A 24827-nucleotide genomic window follows, 5' to 3' on the forward strand; every position below is an offset into this window, starting at 1 on the left:
AGTTAAGTTACTTGCCCAAGGTCACATAGCATATAAGTGACAAATAAGCCAAGATTCCAACCAAGCACTTTGGTTCTGTGGCCTGCATTCTTTTTTTTTAATTCAAGTATAGTTGATTTACAATATTATATTAGTTTCAGGTGTACAACATAGTGATTGAATATTTTTATAGATTATACTATTTAAAGTTATTATGAAATATTGGCTATATTCCCTGTGTTGTACATTACATCCTTGTATCTTATTTTATACCTAGTAGTTTGTACCTCTTAATCCCCTTCCCCTATCTTGCCCCTCCTCTCACCCCTCTCCCCACTGGTAACCACTTGTTTGTTCTCTGTATCTGTGAGTCTGTTTCTGTTTTGTTATATTCATTTGTTTCTTTTATTATTTAGATTTGTGTCTTGCACTCTTAATGGCTACCTTATACCGCCTCTCCAGGTAAAACAGGTATTACTAACCACATCTAACAGATGAGAAACTGGTGTTCTGTGGTTGAGGTCTCATAGCCACTCAGCAGACACAGATCCTAAATCCAGGGTCTCTGAATCTTTGCTTTTACTAGGCCATCTGACCACTTCCCATAGAGACTATTCTATGGCTTGGGATTTAGTTTGCAAGGCCTTTTACAGTTCTGCCTCCTTAAATAGGTAGCTCAAATGCAGCTTCTCAGGCTTTGGTTATTCCACAACAGTTTGGTAGATTAGTTGCTGTTCTTTTCTGGTGTTCTAAAGCTGAGAATTCCTAAAGAGTTGATCTAAGAAGATTATAAAGAATAGCCCTAGAATGTTCTTTCCTAACCCTCTGCCTCTCCGTCTTCAGGCCTTACAGGAAATATATTGGCAATTATCACAGGAAAACCAATCATTCAGCCAGCACTACCTAACAAATTGCCTTGAAACTATTTTAGAATTGACAGATGAGTATCAGGTCCTGGAAGGCACATGTTCTTGCTTCCTTAATTGTTGCCTGACTTAAAGCATAAGGCAAATAATATTGAGAATCTTCTCTCTGAAATGCACTACCTCCGATGGCAAAAGAAGCTGTACATGTACCTATTAAACAGGCCTACTGAAACCTTGTTTGCTCAATATTAATTAAGAGATGCTAATATAACCCAGCATCTGTGAACAAGGCAAGAAGACATCTGTGGATTACCAGGACAAGTATTTCATATTTTTATAACCTTTTTAATAGCTTAAGTAGCTCAAGGTACTTTTATAAACACTGGAATTTAGCCATCTAACACCTCTAGGATATGAGAAAAAGGTGAACGTCTAGTTCTTCCTATTTGAATAAAAAAATTGAGATGCAAAGCTATTAAATAAGACAGGTCTCCAGATTCTTAATTCACTGCTATGTCCTTAAACTAGTGGTTCTACATAGCAGTACTTATTCTAGGCAAAAATATGAGGGCAAAATTTGTTTTTTGGGTCCTTCTGCATTTTCCTTTATCCACTCAGCAATCTTCATGCCCTTTCTGTAATCCTCTCTCCCCCCACTCAAATGGCCTAATGCTAAAAGATTTTTATTATGGCTTCTAATATGGACCAGAGCCATATTCTATGACTTGTTCTCCACATTCCCCACTTGAAAAATTACCTGGGTCCCATTCCAATAGGACTTCCTACAAAGTGTAATGTATAAAAGCAATGAGATGACTTCAAAATCCCAGTTCTGGGAAAGTATGTGGCACAAACAAAATGCCAGTAGGTAAGAATAGATGTAGGAAGATGTAAGAATAGAGTGATCAACTGTCCCAGTTTGCCTATTGCTGAGGAGTTTCCTGGCACATGGGACTTCAGTGCTAAACCCAGGAAAATCCCAGGTAAACTGAAACAAGTTGTTGACCCAAGGAATATTGTTTATAGTAAGCAAACAACTAAAAAAAAAACAAAAACTCTAAATGTTCATCAGTAGGGCAATGGTTGAGTAAATTAAGGGATGCCATTTTGTAGAATATTATCCAGCTGTTGAAAAGAATGAGATAAATCTCTATGTATTGAATAGAAAAGATTACTACAAAGAATTATTAAATTAAAAATCAAAGTATACCGTACAATAATATGTCCAGTATGATACCATTTTTGTGAAAGTTTTTTTTTAAAAGGCAACAAAAGTAGAAAAGTGACATGACCAGATTTGCATATTAGATCCAATCCTAAAAATGAAAAGAAAATAATTTGGCATTTAAAAATCCAATTTTGTATTGGATAACACAGGGATGATACATACATTTGGAAAGGTCATTAGGGCAATTATTAATAGTCATTATTACCTCAGGCCTAGGAATTTTGAAAAATGTATCCTAAATACCTGAAAGAATACAGTAAGAATTAATATTATTAAAATCACTATACGGGCTTCCCTGGTGGCGCAGTGGTTGAGAATCTGCCTGCTAATGCAGGGGACACAGGTTCGAGCCCTGGTCTGGGAAGATCCCACGTGCCGCGGAGCAACTAGGCCCGTGAGCCACAACTACTGAGCCTGCGCGTCTGGAGCCTGTGCTCCGCAACAAGAGAGGCCGCGACAGTGAGAGGCCCGTGCACTGCGATGAAGAGTGGTCCCCGCTTGCCACAACTAGAGAAAGCCCTCGCACAGAAACGAAGACCCAACACAGCCAAAAATAAATAAATAAATTAATTAATTTTTAAAAAATTTTTTAAAAAATCACTATACTACCCAGGGCAATCTATAGGTCCAATGGAATCCCATCAAAATACCAATAGCATCTTTCACAGAAATAGAACAAATAATTCTCAAATTTATATGGAGGGCTCCCCTGGTGGTGCAGTGGTTAAGAATCCGCCTGCCAGTGCAGGGGACACGGGTTTGAGCCCTGGTCCAGGGAGATCCCACATGCCGCGGAGCAACTAAGCCTGTGAGCTACAACTACTGAGCCTGTGCTCTAGAGCCTGCGAGCCACAATTACTGAAGCCCGCGTGCCTAGAGCCCATGCTCCGCAACATGAGAAGCCACCACAATGAGAAGCCTGCTTGCTGCAACTAGAGAAAGCCCGCTTGCAGCAACTAGAGAAAGCCCGCTCACAGCAACGAAGACCCAACACAGCCAAAAATAAAATAAATAAATTAAAAAAAAATATGGAACTACAAAAGACCCAGAATAGGTCCAAAGACCCAAAACAATCTTAAGAAAAAAGAATAAAATAGGAGGTATCATGCGCCCTGATTTCAAACTATACTACAAAGCTACAATAATCAAAACAGTGTGGTACTGGTACCAAAACTGACAATGGAACAGAATAGAGAGTACAGAAATGAACCCACACTTTTATGGGCAATTAATCTACAACAAAGGAGGCAAGAGTATACCATGGGGAAAAGACAACCTCTTCAAAAAATGGTGCTGGGAAAACTGGACAGCTACATGTAAAAGAATCAAAATGGACTACTTTCTTACACCACATACAAAAATAAACTCAAAATGGATTAAAGACATAAACATAAGACCTGAAACCATAAAACTTCCAGAGCAAAACATAGGCAATACGCTCTTTGACATCAGTCTTAGCAACATTTTTTTAGATATGTCTTCTCAAGCAAGGCAAACAAAAGCAAAAATAAACAAATGAGACTACATCAAACTAAAAAGCTTTTGCACAGTGAAGGAAACTAGCAACAAAATGAAAAGGCCACCTACTGAAGGGGAGAAAATATTTGCAAATGATATATCCAACAACGGGTTAATATCCAAAATATACAAAAAACTCATACAACTTGACATCAAAAACCAAACAACCCAATTAAAAAATGGCCAGTGGACCTGAATAGACATTTTTCCAAAGAAGACAGATGGCCTAGAAGCACATCAAAACATACTCAAACATCACTAATCAGGGAAACACAAATCAAAACCACAGTGAGATATCACCTCACACCTGCCAGAATGGCTATCATCAAGGGTCTTCCCTGATGGTCCAGTGGTTAAGAATCTGCCTTCCAATGCAGGGGATTGTGGGTTCGATCCCTGGCCGGGGAATTAAGATCCCACATGCCATGGGGCAACTAAGCCCACGTGCCGCAACTACAGAGCCCACACACTCTGGAGCCCGCATGCCACAACTAGAGAGAAGCCTGCACACCACAACGAAGATGCCACGTGCTGCAACTAAGACCCGACACACCCAAAAATAAATAAATAAATAAATAAATACATATTTTTTTAAAAAAAGAATGGCTATCATCAAAAAGACAGCAAATAACAAGTGTCAGCAAGGATGTGGAGAAAAGGGACTCTTCATGCATTGTTGGTAGGAATGTAAATTAGCGAAGCCACTAAGGAAAACTGTATGGAGGTTCCTCAAAAATTAAAAACAGAAATGCCATAGGATCCAGCAATTCCACTCCTAGGTATTTACACAAAGAAAGTGAAAACACATATTCAAAAAGATATATGCACCCCTATGTTCATTGCACCATTATTTACAATAGCCAATATATGGAAGCAACCTAAGTGCCCAACAATAGATGGAAGGATAAAGAAAATGTGGTATACACACACACACACACACACACACACACAATGGAATATTACTCGTCCATAAAAAAGAATGAAATCTTGTCATTTATGACAACATGGATGGACCTAGAGGGTATTTTGCTAAGTGAAATGTCAGACAGAGAAAGACAAAATACTGTATGATTTCACTTATATGTGGATCTAAAAAAAAACAAATGAACAAACATAACCAAACAGAAATAGAGTCATAGACACAGAGACCAAACAGGTGGTTGTCAGAGGGGAGGGGGTTGGAAGGAGGAGAGAAATATGCGAGGGAGATTAAGAGGTACAAACTTCCAGGGACTTCTCTGGCAGTCCAGTGGTTAAGACTCTGTGCTTCCACTGTAGGGGGTGCGGGTTTAAGCCCTGGTCAGGGAACTAAGATCCCACGTGCCGTGTGGCAAAAAAAAAAAAAAAAAAAGGCACAAACTTCCAGTTGCACAATAAATGAGTCACAGGTATGAAATATACTTTGTTGTTGTACAGTGACAGATGACAATTAGATTTATCACAGTGATCCTTTTGAAATGTATAGAAATATCAAATCACTGTTGTGTACCAGGAGCTAACACAGTGTTGTAGGTATATTATACTTCAAAAACAAACAAACTCATGGAAAAAGAGATCATATTTGTGACTACCAGAGGTGTGTAATGGAGGGAGGGGGAATTGGATGAAGGCAGTCAAAAGGTACAAACTCTCAGTTATAAGATAAATAAGTACTATGGATATAACGTACAACATGATAAAGATAATTAACACTGTATGTTATATGTTATATATGAAAGTTAGAGAGTAAATCCTAAGAGCTCTTATCACAAGGAAAAAAATTTTTTTCTATTTCTTTAATATTGTACCTATATGAGATGACGGATGTTCCGTAAACCCATTGTGATAATCATTTCATGAGGTATGTAAGTCAAATCATTATGTTGTACAGCTTAAACTTATACAGTGCTGTGTATCAATTATTTCTCAATAAAATTGGGGGAAAAAAGACAACTAAAGTAGAAAAGTGACATAAGTAGATTTGCATATTAGATCCAATCCTAAAAATGGAAGAAAAAAAACTTGACATTTAAAAATCCAGTTTTGTACTGTATAACAGGGATGATCCATGCATTTGGAAAGGTCATTTGGGCAATCATTAATAGTCACTATTACCTCAGGCCTAGGAATTTTGAAAAAATGTATCCTAAATACATGAAAGAATAGAGCAATCTAGAATAATTTAGAATTACAGTGTCATACCAGAAAACATGAATGTTCAAAAAGAAATGAATAGGGCTTCCCTGGTGGCGCAGTGGTTGAGAATCTGCCTGCCAATGCAGGGGACACGGGTTCGAGCCCTGGTCTGGGAGGATCCCACATGCCGCGGAGCAACTGGGCCCGTGAGCCACAATTACTGAGCCTGCGCATCTGGAGCCTGTGCTCTGCAATGGGAGGGGCCGCGATAGTGAGAGGCCCGCGCACCACGATGAAGAGTGGCCCCCACTTGCCGCAACTGGAGAAAGCCCTCGCACAGAAATGAAGACCCAACACAGCCATAAATAAAAATAAAATAAAATAAAAATTTAAAAAAAATTAAAAAAAAAAAAAAGAAATGAATAGAATAGAATAAAAAAGAATAATAGAATGAAAGCAAACAGACATTATTTTCCATTTTTTTTGAGTGGCCTAAAAAGAAAAGCCAAATGCAATTGCTAGTGATGGAAGTAGATAGATTAAAAACACATAAGATAATGCTTAGCCAGTAAATAGAAATTTTTTTTTTTTTCTAAGAATAGACTTTTTTTTTTTTTAATTATTTATTTATTTATTTAATTTATTTATGGCTGTGTTGGGTCTTCATTTCTGTGCGAGGGCTTTCTTCTAGTTGTGGCAAGCGGGGGCCACTCTTCATCGCGGTGCGCGGGCCTCTCACTATCGCGACCTCTCTTGTTGCGGAGCACAGGCTCCAGACGCGCAGGCTCAGTAATTGTGGCTCACGGGCCTAGCTGCTCTGCGGCATGTGGGATCCTCCCAGACCAGGGCTCGAACCCGTGTCCCCTGCATTAGCAGGCAGACTCTCAACCACTGCGCCACCAGGGAAGCCCGAAATTTTTAATAAATAAAGTTTAGAGCTGTTTGAATTTCATGTAGTGTAGATCTTTGATATGAACAAATTCACTATATGATATATATGAAAATAAAAGCGATTAGAAAACTGTTTCATTGAGTGCAATACAGTCACTGCAAAAATTGTGTTTTGTGAGTGAAATATGTTATAGAGGTAGTCAAGACTTTGGGGACTTGTCAGTGTCTCAGGACATATTTCATTTGAATGTTAAAGGTCATCAATATACAAAAAGAAAGAAGAGTAGAAATTAACTACACCAAATGTGTAAGGATGATTCTTACTGATTAATATGAATACAGAATATTTTAACTTTAAATACTCTTCTATGTTTTCCAACTTTATCTACAAATGAAATGTAGTCCTTTTATAATGAGAAACAAAAAACATTAATTATTAGTTTCTATCCATCTCTGGAGGGAGCATGTGGAAAAGGATTGTGCCAATGCAACGTTGGTGGGAGTATAATATAGGGGAACAAAATTTGCCACCCCAAAATGTCTCTTTGGCATGCAGATTATTTCCAAGCTGAAAACAATCAAGGCCCAAAAGACTCAGGAAGAAGAACCTTTGACCTTCCCCTTAACTGCCTAAAGAATGTAGACAGAGAACCTATTTCTGGAAGGGAGATATTACCATAGATAACTATAGTAGAACTAGGTGTGGTAGATAGGGAGGAACCCAGCAAAGCCTGTTTGTTAAAATTCCTCTCTGGGTCCCATTGTTTCTGTAGGGCCCAGCAAACATTTGCTTACCAAACATTTGCTTTTCCATCTCCCTGTGAATTGCCTTCCTCCCCTCTGAAGTACTAAACCCCACCCCCCAACATCCTCTTCTGTCTTTAGCTGAAGACGGTATTTAAGGTGAGGGCTTCAGCCTTTTTGGCAAGTTACTCAGTTCTCCTAGGTCTCTCCCATGTATACACGTTATTAAACTTTTGTTTGATTTTCTCCTGTTGATCTGTCTCATGTCAATTTAATTCGCAGACCAGCCAGAAGAACCTAGAAGTGTAGAGGAAAATTTTTTCCTCCCCAACATAAATTGGTGACCCCATTTTGGAAGGCAATTAGCTGTATCAATGAAGTGTTTTAGCATGAATATCTTCAATCCAGCAATTTCACTTTTCTGTGCAGAGATCTGTATATATAAGGACAATCATTGCTGTGTTATAATAGCAGAACTTTGAACAACCCAGTGTGGGTTCAATGGGGTATTGGTTAAATAATTTAAGCTATATATATATATATATATATTAAGGAATAAAGGGAAGACATTTAAAAGAACAGGTAAATATGTAACTAATGACATGGAAGGCTGTGCATAGTATGTGGTTGAATGACAACAAATTGCAGAACAACATATTTATAACCCTATTCCTTATATGTGTACATGTACACACACACATACACACACACATGTATTTGCATATGCATAGAAAAAGTCTAGAAATATAGAAACGAAACTGTTCTGTTAAAACAGTGGTTACTTCTGTAAAGGTGAGGGGAAGAGTGGAGAGAGACTTCACTTTATATATTTACATATTGCTTAAGATTTTCTTTTTTTTTAATCATAAGCATGTATTATCTTGTTAAAAAAAGGGTTTTATCCTGAAAAAAAAAATCATTACACACACACACATAAGCAATCAGATAAATTATTTCACATTAAAGTGTTAGAAGTCGATTGGAACCATAAAATCTGACCTGAGGGGGCAGACGCAATTTAGCTGAAGGTCTCTAGAGATATAAAATCCTACCACCAAGGAATGAATGAATGAGTGAATGGTATTTTAGATTTGGCACAGTAGAAAGAAGAGAGGAATAGTTTTGGGTGAATTGAGGGCAAGGGGTGTTCCTAGAGTTCTCACATTATATCACAACACATGGGGAGCAACTAGCATATTCTCTCAAATGGTTTAGGGAATCACAGACTATATTATAAAATTTATCTTCAAGGCTAGTTCCAGGAAACCACTCTAAAGGCTTATGTACTAATTCCAACCAGGTCCATAAAGGATTTCCAGGATGACCAGTAAAGTCTAATAACTTGGCTAAAATTTCCATTGAATTGAACCCAGATATTTGAATTGATAGCCCTATAACCACATGGTTTTTGACATGTACATTCTTCGTGGAACATTATGCTGTGAGTTCCTATTAATTAAATTTAACCCAAACAACACTAATCACCCCACCACCTTCACTCTCCCCCACCAAGGAAGAGAAAATGGAAAAGAAAAAAGATGGTTTTAATTTGCTCAGACATCCTGGTTTTGTTGAAGTGATTTTAAATCCTTTGTTTCTTAATTGATACTTTCCCCCCAGTAATTAAAGTATGGCAATAAATAAGGATGAAACCTTTTATATTACTTGACAATGACAGGGTCAGGCTCTCAGTCTCATATTCATCAGCCTGAGATGGGAAGCAGCAGCACGATGGGGGAAACCCATCTGTCTTTATTAAGACTTGGCACCAAAGGAGCACAGAATAGAGAAAAGCTCATTTAGTAAATGGCAGTTCCCATTCTACAAAGTGACAGAAAATTTACTGCACTGTCAGCAAGAAAAAAAATAATCCACTCAGAGAAAGTTTTTAAATTAGGGAGATTTAAAGAGGAAGCATTTTAGTGATATTAGAGAGAATAAAAATTTCTTCCTAATAATACATAACAAATTAGAAAAAAAAATCTTCTCCAGGTCATTGTTCATGTTGCCTTTCCCTCCTCTAACACCCTTACCTTCTAGACCTATTCCTATCTTTTCCATCATTTAAGGCCAGAAACAAGCCCCAGGTCCCCCGGAAGCACTCCTTAATTTCAATCCAATCTGATTTCATCTTCCTGTTGCCAGATTTTCTAATGGGCATAATTTAGCATACTAACAGTTCAGCACTTTACTATGTATTTTCATTCTCTAATTGTTTCACGTACTGGTTTGCTTTGCCCAACTAGGTTTCAAGTTCCTTGGGGACAGAGACTGTCTTAAATACTCTTGGAGCTCCCTTTAGCACTTGGCAGGGTGCTAGGCAAATAAGTGTTCAACAAATGCTTGATAATGGAATTTTTTTCTGATCTAAATCCCATTATCCATGGTGGCCATCTTTATCGGACAAGAACCTGAAAAAACTCAATAGTTCAATTTCTTAAATAATTCAAAAGTATTTATCAAAGTAATACACACACAAGGTTAAAACAGAATACAGGAGGGCTTGTGATGCAAAGCAACAGACTTCTGCTCCACCGTGTCACATCCCGTATTTATGCCCTCCAGGACAACCCCTTCTACTTGTTTAGCTGTTTCTTCTTGTAGTTACCTCCTATAATTTGAAAAGATACATGCACCCCAATGTTCATTGCAGCACTATTCACAATAGCTAAGACACAGAAGCAACCTAAATGTCCATCGACAGAGGAATGGATAAAGAAGTTGTGGTATACATATACAATGGAATATTACTCAGCCGTAAAAAAGAATGAATTAATGCCTTTTGTGCAACATACATGGACCTAGAGATTGTCACACTAAGTAAGCCAGACAGAGAGAGACAAATATCATATGAAATTGCTTATATGTAGAATCTAAAAAAACCAAAGACTCATAGACATAGAAAACAACCTCATGGTTACCAAAGGGGAAAGGGGGGAGGGATAAATTAGGAGGTTGAGATTAACAAATACACACTACTATATATAAGGTAGATAACCAACAAGGACCTAGTGTATAGCACAGGGAACTATACTAAATATTTTGTAATAACCTATAAAAGAAAAGAATCTGAAAAAGTACATATATATATACATATATATCTAAAAAACTGAATCACTGTGCTGTACACCTGAAACTAGCATGACATTGTAAATCAACTCTACTTCAATTAAAAAAAAAAGAAGTCCAATGTCAATATCATTCTCATTTCTTTGTAGGTTATTGTTTTTCTCTCTGGAAGCTTTGAGGATATCTTTATACTTTGTATTCTGAAATTTCATAAGAATATACTCTGAAAAATTCTCTTGTATTATTTCTTTGATAATTCTCTCTACTTTGTTCTCTCTTGAATTCCTATTAGTCAAACGTTGGATCTTCTGTGTTTTCCTTCTATGTGTCATGTTTTATTTCTATCTCATTTTCCTTCTTTTAGTCTTGTGCTACTTTCTTTGATATTTCCTCAACTCTATATTCCAACTCTTCCCTTGAATTTTGTCTCAGCAATCATATTTTTTTATTTCAAGATATCTTTCCTGTCCTCTTTTTATTTATTTTCAAATATCCTATTCCTGTTATATAAATGCAATGTTTTCTTGAATCTCTCTTAGTATACTAATTAGGGTGTTTTGCCTCTCCTCTTTTTTTCTCTCTCAAGGGTCCTTGATTTTTTTTTTCTATCTGTTTAGCATTCTTTCATGTGGAAAGTTTTCCTTAAATATTTGGCGATCATTGATTTTTTTTTTGTTCACATGGAAGAATGAGGCATTAAAAAAAGTGATTGGGAGCTTCATATACATGAATGGGGAGCTAGTCATTTTGTTGGGGGATTTCCTAAATGCAAAAATGTGGAGGCCTTTTCTCTTGGACCTCTCAATCTCTTTAAAGAATAACACTCCAATTTTTTTGAGCTCATGGAGGATATTTCTGACCACAAGGTATTCTGTCCACCAGATTGGGGGGAATAATGGGGGACTCTATTAAAAATGACTTGACTTATTCCCTCCCCACTTATGCCTTACGACTCACTCATTCTCTTTTTCAAACATAGCATTTATGCAGGGAAGGGTGACTTTCTCTTTCACTGTATCGCCCCTCTGCAAGTATTGTAAACTGTGACTTCCATACTACTTTATCAGTTACTACACCTCCATCTGTTTTCCAGCTTTCATCCAACTTTCATCCACTAATGGCTCCCTTCCCATTCTCTTCATCATCATGAATTTATATCTTTTGTATTCTTTTGCTATCTTGGGGTGTAGAGGTAATATATGCATGTAATCTGTCTGCCATCTTTAACTTATTGAAATACATAAAACTTTTTTTTTTTTCCGACCATGCAGTGCGGCTTGTGGGATCTTAGTTCCCCGACCAGGGACTGAACCTGTACTTCAGCAGTGAAATCACCGAGTCCTAACTACTGGACCACCAGGGAACTCCCCATAAACCTGTTTTGACTACAGTTTGAGCTCTCACTTTGCTATTTGCTTCATTTCTTCTGGAAGTATAGCACTAAGGAGCATCATACTCATTACTGTGATGACATCCAACTGATTAGTAACAAAAGCCCATTTTACAGGTTACTGAAACATTAGAACAATGAACTTCAATATACCCCCTTCTTAAGCAGAATTTTCTTTTATTTTTCAGCTTTATTAAGATGTAACTGACATATAACATGTGTAAGTTTAAGGTGTACGATGTGAGATTTTATATATATATATAAATGAGTACCACTATAGGATTACTTAACACATCCATGACTTTATATAGCTGCTACCTCCCATAGTTACTTTTATTTTTTGTGGTGAGAATTTTAAGATCTACTCTGTTAGCAACTTTTAAGTATACAGACAGAGTATTGTTACCTACAGTCACCATGCTATACATTACATCTCCAGGACTTATTCGTCTTATAACTGGAAGTTTGTACCCTTTGACCACTTTCACTCACTTCCCTCACCCTCTCCCCACCCAACACGCACTGGCAACTACCATTCTACTCTCTGTTTCTATGACTTCGGGTGTTTACAGACTCTACTTATAAGTAATATCATCAGCATTTGTCTTTCTCTGTCTGACTTATTTCACTTAGCATAGTGCCCTCAAGGTTCATCTATGCTGTTGCAAATGACAGGGTTTCCTTCTTTATATGGCTGAATAATATTCATATATATATTATATATATACACACATTCATCCATCAGGGGATACTTAAGTGCTTCCATGTCTTTGTTATTGTAAATAATGCTTCAATGAACATGGGAGTACAAATCAAGATAGTAATTTCTTTTCCTTTGGATATATACCCAGAAGTGGAGATTTCTGGATCATATGGTAGTTCTATTTTTATTTTATTTTTTGAGGAACTGCCATACTGTTTTCCATAGTTGTTGCACCAACTTACATTCCCAACAATAGTGCACAATGGTTCCATCTTCTCCACATCATTGCTAGTGCTTAGCTCTTCTCTTTTTGATATTAAACATACTAATAGGTGTGAAGTGATATCTCACTTTGGTTTTGATTTGCATTTCCCTGATGATGAGTGATGTTGAGCACCTTTTCATGTACTTGTTGGCCACGTGTATGTCTTCTTTGGAAAAATGTCTATTCAGATCCTTTGCCCATTTTTCAATTGGATGATTATGATGATGATGATGATGATGATTTTGCTCTTGAGTTGTATAAGTTCCTTATATATCTTGTATATTAACCCCTTATCCTATTAGATGGCTTGAAAATGTTTTCTCCCATTCCATAGGTTGTCTTTTTATTTTGCTGATCATTTATCTTGCTGTGCAGAGCTTTTTAGTTTGATGTAGTCCCACTTTTTATTTTTTATTTGGTTGCTTGTGCTTTAGGTGTCATATCCAAAAAGTCATTGCCAAGACCAATGTCAAGGAAATTTTTCCCTATGTTTTCTTCTAGGAGTTTTATGGTTTCGGGTCTTACATTTAACTGTTTAATCTATAGCGAGTTAATTTTTGTGAGTGGTGCATGATAGGGGTCCAGTTTCATTCTTTTGCATGTGAATATCCATTTTTCCCCAATTTATTGAAGAAGAATCTGTCTTTTCTCCTTTGAGTATTAATGGATCCTTCATCAAATATTATTTGACCATATATGTATGGGTTTATTTCTGGGCTCTTGATTCTGCTCCATTGGTCTATGTATCTGTTTTTATGCCAGTATCATACCGTTTTGATTACTATAGCTTTGTAATATAGTTTGAAATCAGGAAGTGTGGTGCCTCCAGCTTTGCTTTTCTTTCTCAAGATTGCTTTGGCTATTCAGGGTCTTTTGTGGTTCCAGATGCATTTTAGGATTTTTTTTTCTATTTCTGTAAAAAAACAGCAGAATTTCTATGCATAGACCAAGAGTGCCTGATATATCTTTTAAAACAATCAGTTCATTAGGGACCTATCTGTCTATTCCCCCAAGGCAGTGGTTCTTAACCTGGGGAGCTTGTTAAAAATACATATTCTCAGGTTTCAGCCCTGCAGAAGGTCTGGGATAGGGCCAAGATTCTGTATTTTGAAAGAGCTCCCTGGGTGACAAAGTACAGCCTGGTTAAGAGCCACTGACCAGTGGAAGGCCAGCAACAGCAAGTCTGGACCATTCCCATTCCCTTTTCCTCTTCATTGCAACCTTTAGTCTTGCTGACTCCAAGAGTGCATGGCAGACGTTAAGGTGAGTGTTTTCAGGGGGTAGTTGCTGCATGGCTAACCTAGCTTTCCAAACCATGGGGAAAATAAAAATCCACCAAGCAATCAATAAAAAAAAATTGACAGATTTAATCTGTGCTGAGTAAACTCATTTGACCAAGGTCATCAGTGTGAGTGATGAAGATCAGAACAGTACTTGGACCAATCACCATATGTAGTCCAAACCAAAGGGTACTATTATCTCATTATATATCTATAACAAGAAGGTAAGAAATTACATTATCATAGTGCTAGGGCTTAGCTACCAGGCGGGGAAAAACCCCTTCCTGTAAGGAAGAAATAAGCAAACTCTGAATTTGAGCAATGCGTGCTAGGTTTTACTGGGTGGAAGGGTTATTTTCAAAAGGGAGAACTAGACTTGTAATCATGACAACCCAACATTATTGATTCACTGTCTTATTTTTAAGGTCTTGCAAGCCCTTCTAGAACTTTGACATTTTCACCCCCAAGGGAATCAGAAGTGAGCCAGAAAGAGCTGCTGACTTGCAAAAAGTAAGAAGTAGATCTTAGACATAGCTTTAGTACCAGGGCAGGAGTATGATACAGTGGTTAGGAGCATAGGTTTACACTCAGGCACACCTGGGTTAAGATTTTAGGCTCCATCACTTACTAGTTGTGTGATCTTGAGCAAACTATTTAACCTCTGTAAAGTTCAGTTTCCCCTTCTGTAGTTTCTAAAGTGAACCAAGCTCTGTCAAGCTTTGGTGCCTCTGTACAGGCAGCTCCCTCTGCCTTGAATAGCACTCACCTCCTTTAACCCTGACTAACTCTTACTCATCCTTCAGGTCTCAAATCAACATTGCCACTTCCAGGAAGTCGTGATTCCCTAGAGTTAGGTAATGCTCTTCTGTGTCTCCTCCTCAAGTATCCTAAGCACATCTTCAATCATAATAAATGTATGGTAATTGGTGGTTTTTAAAAATTTGTTTCTTCCACACATAAGGAGCCAGTAAACTAGGGCCCACGGGTTAAATCTGACCCATGACCTCTTTTTGTTCAGACCTCAAGAATGGTTTTGCATTTTTATAGAATTGGTTGAAGAAAGAGGAATTTGCAACAGAGATCTTAAGTGTCCCTCAAAGCCTAAAATATTTACTCTCTGGCCCTTTACAGAAGAAGGTCAGCATTTGCTGACCCCTGCCATAGATCATAAACAATTTGAAGGGAAGGACTATTTTTCATTTCACTGTATGTCCTATTCCTAGCACAATGCCTGGCACATAAAAGCACTTAGATAGTCATTGAATGAAGGAATGAATTAATGTTTATAACCAATATTTTTTAAAGTATAATTAATGATAGAATCAAAACACAACTTCATTTTGTCTCCTAATGTGCAAATAAAATATACTCCTTTGGGGTAAAATTTCTCTGACCTTGGATAGAAACTTGGACAAGTCACATGACTTTCCTGTTCATTCCTTCAAGAGTAAACAGTCCTAAAATCACTGAAAGTCACAAAACACAGTCTTGATTCAGTAATCAGAACATATTCAGTCCAAGATATTAATCAAATTCTTTAGGCTTTACTTGGAAATAAGGTCCCCCCTCCCAGTCCACACTGAGGCCTGTAGGTGGTGGTCATCTGCCTTTGGAGAAGTGGGGGATGATAGGTTTTCTTCTTTCTCTCTCCACTTGCCAGCTCCTATTTGGACCCTCACCAGGGTGGAAGCAGGAACAGGGAAGAGAGGTAAAGGGATCGGTCTTTTCTTCCTTGGTAGAAGAAATGGCTTCCCACTCTCTGGGTCTCTGGCTCTTCTTTGGGTTCTTTAAATGTTCCCATCATGGAGGACCCCTCTCCTGCAATTTGGGAGACCTGGGTTTATAATTTATATTCAGGTTGGTAGTTTACAACTCTTTCCTCCAACCCTAGGAATCCAACAGTTATCTCCAGCTTTTTTTTTTCTGGGGTCTCTACACCCCTCTAGGTGGCTCTATTGGACAGGGTCTAGTGTGACCCCACCTTGGCTCTCTCTCTTGCATGACACCCTTTTGATTGATTCCCAGGAAACCCTCAAACATCCCTTGCCTGATAAATTCTGGGAATGCTGGCCAATCCCAAAACAGTCAACCCTGTCCTCCTGCCAAGGGCCACGTTAAGCTTTCTCAGAATGAAATGCAGCTCCAGTTCTCTGCTCCTACTGCAGAGAACAAATGTCAAGCTCTCTGAGTGGTCTGGTGAAACCCCTCTCACTAGGGTTGAGGTGAAGGAGGTAATACCTCCACTATTCCAACACTCCTGTAGAAGGTGGAATGGAGTCTTAGCCTGGCAACAGATCTTTACAAAGAAATGTTTTCACAAGTTTTCCCCCCACTCTCCTCCACAACCTGACTTCTTTTTATTTCTTGGAACCTGTTCTGGAGCATTTCCTTTGCAAATTCTGTATGTCATGATCTGGCTTTGGAATTTCCCATCTACTGTAGGGCATCTATTATGTCTTTCTGGAAACTTGCATTTTAATATCATGTTACCTAAGGCTTTTTTTTCCTAATTAGGTGGAAACACTAGACTACCCCTAATGAAATCTCCAGTTATATTCAAGTAGCCTCATTCTCTTTGGACATTAAAAAAATTAAGATGGCAGCATTAACATTTATTGAGCATCAACCATGTAGTGCAGGCTTTAGAGATGTTTTCCCATATAATCCTCATGAAGAGAGTTTTTCCCTCTTTTACAGATGATAAAACTGAGAAATTAGACTTTCTCAAGGTAACCTAGAAAATACAGATCAAAGCTGAGGCTGAAACCTAGGTCTATCTGACTTCAAAATCCATGGTCTTTTTGTTACAACGTGACCTTCCAACTTTTTCACCAAAATATCCCAAATGGCAGAATAGAGTGCACACGTATCCCTGGAGAAGTCTGGGTAGCCCAAAGAGGCACCACCACAAGTGCAACATTTCTCTGAAGTCTCATTCTTGATTGTAAAAGTGCATACAAAATTTGCATTTTATTCTACAATATGTTTATTGTCATATAAACTATCTTGAAAATTATCACTCAAATTACCTACGTTCTCCCTATCGGAGATCCTCTAGAAAAATGCATTATGTTTACCCTGTAGTTTCATGAATCTTGAGCATACTACTCCAGTTTGAGAGACCCCAGCATACTCCACAGGGTATTAGACTATGCTGGTGAGGTATTAACAATTTCAAGGAGAGTCTCAACCGACTGTAACCACTAGAATGAGGGAAATGAAAAGTTAAAAGATGCAAGATTTGTTAAAGAAAATTTGGGATAAAGTAAAAAGCACTGCAGTAATTTCTTAAAGATTGGCATAATACATTATTATGCTATTATTATTATATACTATTATTAATAATAATATGGAATTATTAATTCCATACTAAAAATTGTTGATGACCATGAGGTTTTGGATGAACAATGCACTAATAATGTTGTAATATTGGACAAGTGACATGAGGGCATTCAGCTGTTCTTAACCTGGAGGCCATGGAGCACGGAAATTATATGCCTATTTCTGAGGAAGAGGACAATCCATAGCTTTCATTAAGTTCTCAGAGGAATCCAAAACGCACCAAAGGTGCAGAAATACTGCTACAGAGAAAAGAGCAGAGACTTTGGGATCACACTGCCTTGTTTTCAAATACTGGCTCCAAGCTTACTAAACTACATGACATGCTTCATCTCTGAGCCTCTGTTTCCTTATTTATAAAATGAGAATAATAATATACAAGTCACAGCGTTGTTTTGAGGATTAAATGAGATTCTCTACATTAAATGCTTGACACAGAGTAGGCACTCAAGAAATGTTAATCTCCTTCCTCTTGCCACAATATATAAAACACAGTAATGGCATTTAAACTACAGTTGGACAAATCATTTTTAATGGCACATGTACCCTGGATAGATATGCCTTCTTCAAAGATATTCTACCTAAAGCTTAGACCCCCAACCAGAAACTCAGACCTAGATTCCAATACTGATGTTAAATCTCCACAAAAAATTCAAAATAAAAGTATTCAGTTGGCGCCTACAAAAAAGTTTCCCCAACATATGCACACATTCTGTTTATAAAGATGGAATTATTTAAATACCACTATATCCTGGCATGTTTGGTTTCAATTCTATGCATATATTACTATAAACCTAAGATGAAAAACCTCTTGAATTGAGCAGGAGATCTGATCCCCTTAAATGTCATATGAAGAGGCTTTTACAAAAACAGGGAGTCTTCACTAGTCCTACAGATTCATGAAGAAGACTTGAAGGGGTTAAAGTGGAAGGCTTATACAAACTTTGCTTCTCAGCTTCTCTCTTACCTCCTCCCTCTCGGCTCCACACCGCTAAGGCAAGGCAGAGCTGAATCACTACCTTTCCCGAACGCTCTAAACTGTTGCCTGCGAAAGAGGAACTGGGGACTTAACTATTCAGGCTGCTTCCATTCAAGTGTTCCGGATGGTATATACACATCCAAACACACACTTCTCTTGGCTCTTTGGAGTTTATAAGAAGCAGGCATCTGAAACTGCACTCTGAAGCTGTAAGTGGCAACTGGAATTTTAAGTAACTGATAGAGGGTGCTTTTCTGTTTTACGCTGGAAAGGTCTGACTCTTTAGGAAGATGAAAGAGAAAGCATATTTGCATGAACATAGCCCTGCTTCTGTGGCAAAACAAGGCTTTCTTTCTATTTTCCAGATATTCCAGAGATGTTCCTGAACAACTTGCCTGTCGATGCAAGCAAGCTTCAAAAGGGATGCTTAAATGGCTAATCCCATTCATCCTGTGAGCCAGGAACGGTAAGAGAGATTTGGAAATATTATGTTATTTACGGTGAAATGAGCGGCATTTTATTTATCGGCAGGTGTGACAAATAGGCACCATCTGCCACAGAAGGTAGAGCAACTCCCACGTGAGAAGCTTGTTACTTAATGGCTCCAGCCGTTGAAAAAGCACTTGCGGCTGGAATTGTTTTTTCGCAGGCTGATGTGGAACTAGATACTTTAACAGCTCCCACCTCCCTTAGTTTTCTCTCCCTCCCGCGGGGCAGATATATACGAACAGAATATGTTAACTCCTCAAAGCTGTTGCAATTGATAGTTTTGACTGTCTCTTCTGAGTTGTTTCTCTGATCATTTTCCTTAGCTATGTGGTGGGATTTCAGCTCTGAAATTATATAGGCAGGTGTCACTCGGAAAAAAGTAAAATTACCAGTGAATTGTTTTCAGAACTTTGTCATGTTAAAGTAAAAGTAGCTATGGGGAGCTCCTTGGGGACCCAAACAGGGATCAGGTTACATTTATCTCTGTATTCCCAGCACTTTTTCTCTTATTAGAAACAAGTCTCGCCCTAGGAATCCCTCTCAGCGTTGATGGATGGAGAAAGCGCCACATTCCCATCTCATTTTAAGGAGCAAAATTCATGGTCTGGGTGTGTATGTTGTTTTGCTTCTGCGAGGTTATATATACTATGCTGACGTTGAACATTATGGGAGACTTGGGTTTTCAGTGTTCCTACCAAAAACTCAAGAAGTTTTTTTTGTTTTGTTTTTTTTACCAAGAGTTTTATTTACCAAGTTAATGACAAAACATGCAATCAGAAAATCAGAGGTGCATTCACATTGCTTGTGGGTGTTTTGATTTACATTACAAGTAAACCGGATGTTCAGGCTAATGTTGGACTTTGGCCAATTATTATTAAATTAATCTCTGTCCATTTTCCCTTCCCCCAAACTCCTCTCCCCCTTTCCTTTCTTCGTCTCTTTTCCAATGTTTTCCTGCTTCCCTATCTTCACCTCTATCTCTTTTTTTTTTTAAATTAATTTATTTGGCTGTGTTGGGTCTTCGCCTCTGTGCGAGGGCTTCCTCCAGCTGCGGCAAGCGGGGGCCACTCCTCATCGCGGTGCGCGGGCCTCTCACTGTCGCGGCCTCTCTCGCTGCGGAGCACAGACTCCAGACGCGCAGGCTCAGTAGTTGTGGCTCACGGGCCTAGTTGCTCCGCGGCATGTGGGATCCTCCCAGACCAGGGCTCGAACCCGTGTCCCCTGCACTAGCAGGCAGACTCCCAACCACCGCGCCACCAGGGAAGCCCCCCCACCTCTATCTCTTAACCACTCATTTCCTCCCACCTCTTATCCACTTCCCACACTCCTCATCACCTTACTTCTCACATTTCCTTCCTTCCCTCGTCCCCTCTTCCCTCCATCTTCCTTTTTTCTGAATTCCTTACCCTTTTTCCTATCCCGCACTCTCCTCCTTGTCTCTCAACAGCTTTCCATCACTTTTACAAAGACTAGAGACTGATTTTCATTTTATTAGCTTTCCAGAAAGAACTGCAGGATACTAAAATCCTACAAGGGTCTTTCCACAAAAACCAGATTCTTTAGAATTAATAGAATTTTGATTTCTTTTGAAATTGCATGGTTGTTTTTCTTTCCAAATGGTCCAGAGCTTTTAATGGAGCAATCACATTATCTGTGCAGCTAAGTAGTTAGCAAAGAGAGCTATGGCAATCCTGTTCTGAAAGCTTTTATGAGAAGTTGTCACAGATGCAGGAGCAGATGAACAAAGAGGACTCCCCAATATCTAACTTTTCATTTACTCATTTCAAAGTCCTTAAGATTTAAGGAATTAAATTGATAGACCTGTCTGCATTGAACAGGATGTTTGGTGTTCTGCAGACTGCAGAGGTTTTAAGAAATACATGGCTAGTTAGTTTTCCAAACCCTCAAATGAAATGTTTAAAGAAGTTGACAACTGTATGTGAGATCATTGTTCTCTACAGCTTCTCCAAGCTTCATAGAATTCTAATAAATATTTAATAAGTATTTAGACCTTAAGGAAGATTAAGGGTCGATTGTGTAGGAGGCAGTATTATTGTTACCGAAAAGCATTTATAGACACAATTGAACTTTCTAAAACTTAAGGCTGTAAACCCATTCCATGTAGTTTTCCTTTAAAATCATGCAACTGAAATAGTAATTCAAGAGCAAAGTTTCTAACAGAGTGATTATTCCTTTTTTTAAAAATTTTTTTGGCTGTGCTGTGCAGCTTGCGGGATCTTAGTTCCCCCACCAGGGATTGAACCCGGGCCCACAGCAGTGAAAGCACTGAGTCCTAACCACTGGACTACCAGGGAATTCCCACAAAGTGATGATTCCTTAATTCCAGATGATAATCAGGAATTTAGTGTCATTTGCACAATAAGAGATAGGGGAGTGGGGGAAGGGAATAAAAATAAGAGGGAGTTTCAGGTGCTTCCCCAAGCTATATTAGCTATCAGAACAGAGATAACACTGTGCTTCTCTCTAAATTGTCAGTGCTAAGTACATTTCTTCAGTCATACCCATGCATTTGTTCAACAATTATTGAGCAGCTATTGCGAGCACAGTTGTATAAGGGACAGAAGGTTGAAAAAGATCCTCAAGGGGTTTATAAATTACAGTTTGGGGGAAAACACAGCAAATAGATACTTATAGTATTAGGTGAATGTAATTTCTCTAGGAGAGAGAGAAAGCCTGTGGGAGTTAGGATTTGGATGAGAAATCAAGGTCAGTTTCATGAGCTGAACAATGAAGAAATGTAGCATTTCCCCAAGCAGAGATATGCAAAGATGGAAGAAACTGATCAAACAAAAACATGGAGGCGGGGAAGTAGGTGGCAGTGAGCATTACAGCTTGATTGGAAAGGAGGGTAGTGGAAGGAATTAAAGTCAGCCAGGACCAGGGCATTGACAGCCTTGAACGCCAAGCTAAGGAGAATGGAGTAAAGTCTAAAGACGATAAGGCCTCTCAAAGGCAATGTGGGCTACCAAATCTTTATTCCTTTTTCATCCTGTAAGATTAATTATAAATAAATCATATAGTAATGGACTGTAGAGTAAAAAGAGCAAATCGAAGATGACATATAGCTTGACAATTTTTTTATAGAGTTCAAAACAAAAATAAACAACATAGTGTTTAGGCACAGGTGTGTGTGTGTGTAAATAAAAGCAAGGTAATGACTAACAAAATTCAGAATACTGATAATTTCTGGGGAGGAGTGGGATGAGATAGGGAGGAGCACAGGTAGATGTCATGTAAGTTATTAGTTATTCTCAATCTTACAGTTGGTAGGTGTTTGTTTACAGGTGTTTGTCCATGGGTGTTACTGAGTAAACAAATAAAAGGGACCCTGGATGCACCGATGATGACAGTGTGCCTAACCAAGAAGCCTGACTTACCCAAGTCTGTGTATTTGGGGGTCCACAGGAGACTAAAAAGATACTATACTACTGTTGAGGCTTTTCCCACTTGGATTGCACTAGCAGCGAGTGTTTTTTTTTCCTTCGACTTGTCTTCTGGAGGCCAGGTGAAAAAATAATGCCTCTACGTGGGCTGCCCGGGACTGTCAGAGTCCTGCCTCTGCAACGCTCCGTTCTGTTTGTGGAGTGGTGCTTCTCAGCCCACGCCACATATCGAAATCACCTGTGGAACTTTAAGCACTACAGCTGTTCATGCCCCACACAAACCTCCTGAATCAGAACCTCTGAAGGAAGGACCCAGGTATACATATTTTCAAAAGGTTTCGTAAGTGATCCTGAGGGCAACAGGGACTGGAAACCATTCCTTGCAGAGTGTACGTAGAAACTCTAAATGGGTAGCTTGTCACAAATGTAGACTTCAGGGTCCTATCCCGAGACATGCTGATCTAGGAAGCAAGGAGAAAGGCCCAGAAACCTGCATTTGTAATACAAATCTTCCAGTGACTTCCTTCAGAAACATTGCCCCAAGGGTTCCAAAACCCTAGGGCCTCAGGGTGATTACTCTGTGTATTCGTTTCCTAGGACTGCCATAAACAGAGTACCACAAACTGGGTGGCTTAAAACAGAAATTTATTCTCTTAGGTCTGGAGGCTAGAGGTCTGAAATCAAGGCATCAGCTTGGTCATGCTCCCTTTGAAATCTGTAGGGGAAAATCCTTCCTTGGCTCTTCTAGCTTCTGGTGTTTACTGGCAATCCTTGGCATTCCCTGGTTTGTAGATCCATCACTCCAATCTCTGTCTCTGTCTTCCCCCTGAATGTCTCTGTCTTCTCTTCTTATAAGGACACCAGTCATATTGGATTAGGGCCAACCTAATGACCTCATTTTAACTTGATTACATCTGCAAAGACCCTTTTTTCAAATAAGGTCACACCACATTCACAGGTACTGGGTGTTAGGACTTCAACATATCTTTTCGGGGGACATAATTCAACCTGTGGCACTCTTTTAATAGTTTTTTAAAGTAGGGTCCCCAAACAACCAATGAGATTAGCTATGTTCTTTAGCTGGGATATCTAGATAGAAAAACTGATAGTTAACTCTCAAAGCTCTATATGCAAAGAATCACCTGAAAATCTTGTGCTTAGAATGCATATTCCTGGGCCTTGATGCAAGGTATTAGAACTCAGTAGGCCTGGGGAAGGGCCTAGGAGTCTACACTTTAAATCAGGTAGGGGGTTCATGCATCACACTCTTGAGAAAAACTGGATTTGGGAGAACAAGCAAGGTTAAGAATCGAGTGGTCTGGGGAGAAGGAGCTCCCAAGAGCAGACCCTGAAACCTGCATTTGTAACAAGCTACTCAGGAGAACCATTGCCTTTGGGGCTGGTGTTTCTAGGGGACAAAAGGGTACCTACGTGATTATCTTTTCCACTTGTTAGTGAATCAGAAATCAAACCAGATGTACATTTAAGTATTGCAAAAATGTTTCCTAGACCATAGCTCCAAAGACAGTAGAAAGATACCCTGTCTCTTTGCTCTTGTTTCTTGAGAACCACATGGGCGGTAGGGGAATTAGGTAGGTAGGCTAAGGATCATGCAGATTACAGAAAGTATAGTACCACGGGCTAGTGAATATAAACTTTAAGCTGAAATGCTCCCAGGCTGGGTGCAAAATTCAAGATTATAGGAAGAGTAATGTGATTGTTGGAGCTGTTTCTATTAACTCTCCTTGGGCATGTTTACAAGCGACAGAACCGGGCTACATTGTCAGCTCTCTGCCACTACTGCACATAGAAGTTTGACAGGTGATGGTGGTTTATGTTGTTTTTCTAGTCACCCATGTTCAAAATTCATGTTCTGAAAAACAAGCTAAATCATTTTGGAAGCCTTCAACCGTAAATAGTTGACCCTATTTACACACTTGAATGTTTTTGCGAATAAAGACAAGGTTCTGTCTTTACCAATCATGAATGATGCAGTTATTTGCTCAGAACAAACACACCCTTTCAATTACTTCTGATCTACAAATACTGAGGGAAAAAACTGTATTCTCACCCCACAGACTTAAATGAGAGAGACAGAACACAAAAACAAAATTGGGGGAAGCCTACATTCCTGAAAATTCCATGATTTGTTAAAGCGACCCATGGCACTGGGACCTGGGCTTTGAAGAAATGAATCCTTAGATTTAGGCCTTTATTTCAGTGCTAGGCTTTCCTGCTTAAACTAGGGCAGTGGTTCTCAGTCCTGACTTTACAGTCACTTGGGGAGCTTTTTAAAAATACCAGTGCTTGGACCCCACCCCAGACCAATAAAATATGACTCTCTAGAGTGGTGACCAGGCCCCCTACTGTGGAGATTATGATTCAGAAAGTCTAGATGGGGGCCCAGGGTCTGTATTTTAATAAGTACTTCAGGTAAATTTTATGACCAGTTAGTCTGGGAAACACTGTCTTAACCTAGCCTAGTTATTAGCTGCTGTTCTCTGATCTGAATTTTTCTTTAACCTTGTAATAGGTATTTACCACTTAGGAAAAAAAGCATTCAAAATG

General features: G+C 38.8%; 2 protein-coding genes and 1 long non-coding RNA gene across 5 annotated transcripts in view; 2 read left to right on the plus strand and 1 right to left on the minus strand.

Annotated features, from left to right (window-relative positions):
- DCX (doublecortin) overlaps window positions 1–24827 on the minus strand; it is a 365391-nt gene that overhangs the window by 198922 nt on the left and 141642 nt on the right. The gene's annotated exons all lie outside the window — the stretch shown is intronic.
- The window catches only part of LOC309620848, a 144508-nt gene that overhangs the window by 12639 nt on the left and 107042 nt on the right, over window positions 1–24827 (plus strand). The window lies entirely within an intron of this gene.
- SERTM2 (serine rich and transmembrane domain containing 2) overlaps window positions 12380–24827 on the plus strand; it is a 33515-nt gene continuing 21067 nt past the window's right edge. Inside the window, exon 1 of the mRNA XM_082377649.1 lies at window positions 12380–18832. The gene's annotated coding sequence lies outside the window, so the exon portion shown is untranslated. The remainder of the gene's footprint in view (window positions 18833–24827) is intronic.

The sequence above is a fragment of the Balaenoptera borealis genome (genome assembly GCF_965194805.1).
Source record: "Balaenoptera borealis genome assembly, chromosome: X".
Lineage (NCBI taxonomy): Eukaryota > Metazoa > Chordata > Mammalia > Artiodactyla > Balaenopteridae > Balaenoptera > Balaenoptera borealis.